This window comes from Physeter macrocephalus, chromosome 5 (assembly GCF_002837175.3).
Source record: "Physeter macrocephalus isolate SW-GA chromosome 5, ASM283717v5, whole genome shotgun sequence".
Lineage (NCBI taxonomy): Eukaryota > Metazoa > Chordata > Mammalia > Artiodactyla > Physeteridae > Physeter > Physeter macrocephalus.
In genome coordinates, this window is record NC_041218.1 from 96354614 (window position 1) to 96356007 (window position 1394).

Consider the following 1394-nt stretch of genomic DNA (forward strand, 5'->3'; position numbering starts at 1 on the left):
CCATACTGTTCTCCGTAGTGGCTGTATCAATTTACATTCCCACCAGCGGTGCAAGAGGGTTCCCTTTTCTCCACATCCTCTCCAGCATTTATTGTTTGTAGAGTTTTTGATGATGGCCATTCTGACCAGTGTGAGGTGATACCTCATTGTGGTTTTGATTTGCATTTCTCTGATAATTAGTGATATTGAGCAGCTTTTCATGTGCCTCTTGGCCATCTGTATGTCTTTGGAGAAGTATCTATTTAGGTCTTCTGCCCATTTTTTGATTGGGTTTTTTTTTTTTTAAATATTGAGCTCTATGAGCTATTTATATATTTTGGAGATTAATCCTTTGTCAGTTGCTTCGTTTGCAAATATTTTCTCCCATTCTGAGAGTTGTCTTTTTGTCTTGTTTATGGTTTCCTTTGCTGTGCAAAAGCTTTTAAGTTTCATTAGATCCCATTTGTTTATTTTTGAGGTGGGTCAAAAAATATCTTGCTGTGATTTATGCCAAAGAGTGTTCTGCCTATGTTTTCCTCTAAGAGTTTTATCGTGTCCAGCCTTACATTTAGGTCTTTAATCCATTTTGAGTTTATTTTTGTATATGGTGTTAGTGAGTGTTCTGATTTCATTCTATTACATGTAGCTGTCCAGTTTTCCCAGCACCACTTATTGAAGAGACTGTCTTTTCTCCATTGTATATTCTTGCCTCCTTTATCAAAAATAAGGTGACCATATGTGCATGGGTTTATCTCTGGGCTTCCTATACTGTTCCATTGATCTATATTTTTTTTTTGTTCCAGTACAGTATTGTCTTGATTACTGTAGCTTTGTAGTATAGTGTGAAGTCAGAGAGTCTGATTCCTCCAGCTCTTGTATTTTTCCTTCAAGATTACTTTGACTATTCGGGGTCTCTTGTGTCTCCATACAACTTTTAAGAATTTTTGTTCCAGTTCTGTAAAAAATGCCATTGGTAATTTGATAGGATTGTATTGAATCTGTAGATTGCTTTGGGTCGTATAGTCATTTTCACAATATTGACTGTTCCAATCCAAGAACATGGTATGTCCCTCCATCTGTTTGTGTCATTTTTGATTTCTTTCATCAGCGTCTCATAGTTTTCTGAGTACAGGTCTTTTACCTCCTTAGGTAGGTTTATTCCTAGGTATTTCATTCTTTCTGTTGCGATGGTGAATGGGGTTGTTTCCTTAATTTCTCTTTCTGATCTTTCGTTGTTAGTGCATAGGAATGCAAGAGATTTCTGTGCATTAATTTTGTATCCTGCAACTTTCACATTCATTGATTAGCTCTAGTAGTTTTCTGGTGGCCTCTGTAGGATTATCTATGTATAGTATCATGTCATCTGAAAACAGTGACAGTTTTACTTCTTTTCCAATTTGTATTCCTTTTATTTC

At 35.9% G+C, this 1394-nt stretch overlaps 1 protein-coding gene across 16 annotated transcripts in view; it reads left to right on the plus strand.

The window, feature by feature from the left end:
- SUGCT (succinyl-CoA:glutarate-CoA transferase) overlaps positions 1–1394 on the plus strand; it is an 806218-nt gene that overhangs the window by 107819 nt on the left and 697005 nt on the right. The gene's annotated exons all lie outside the window — the stretch shown is intronic.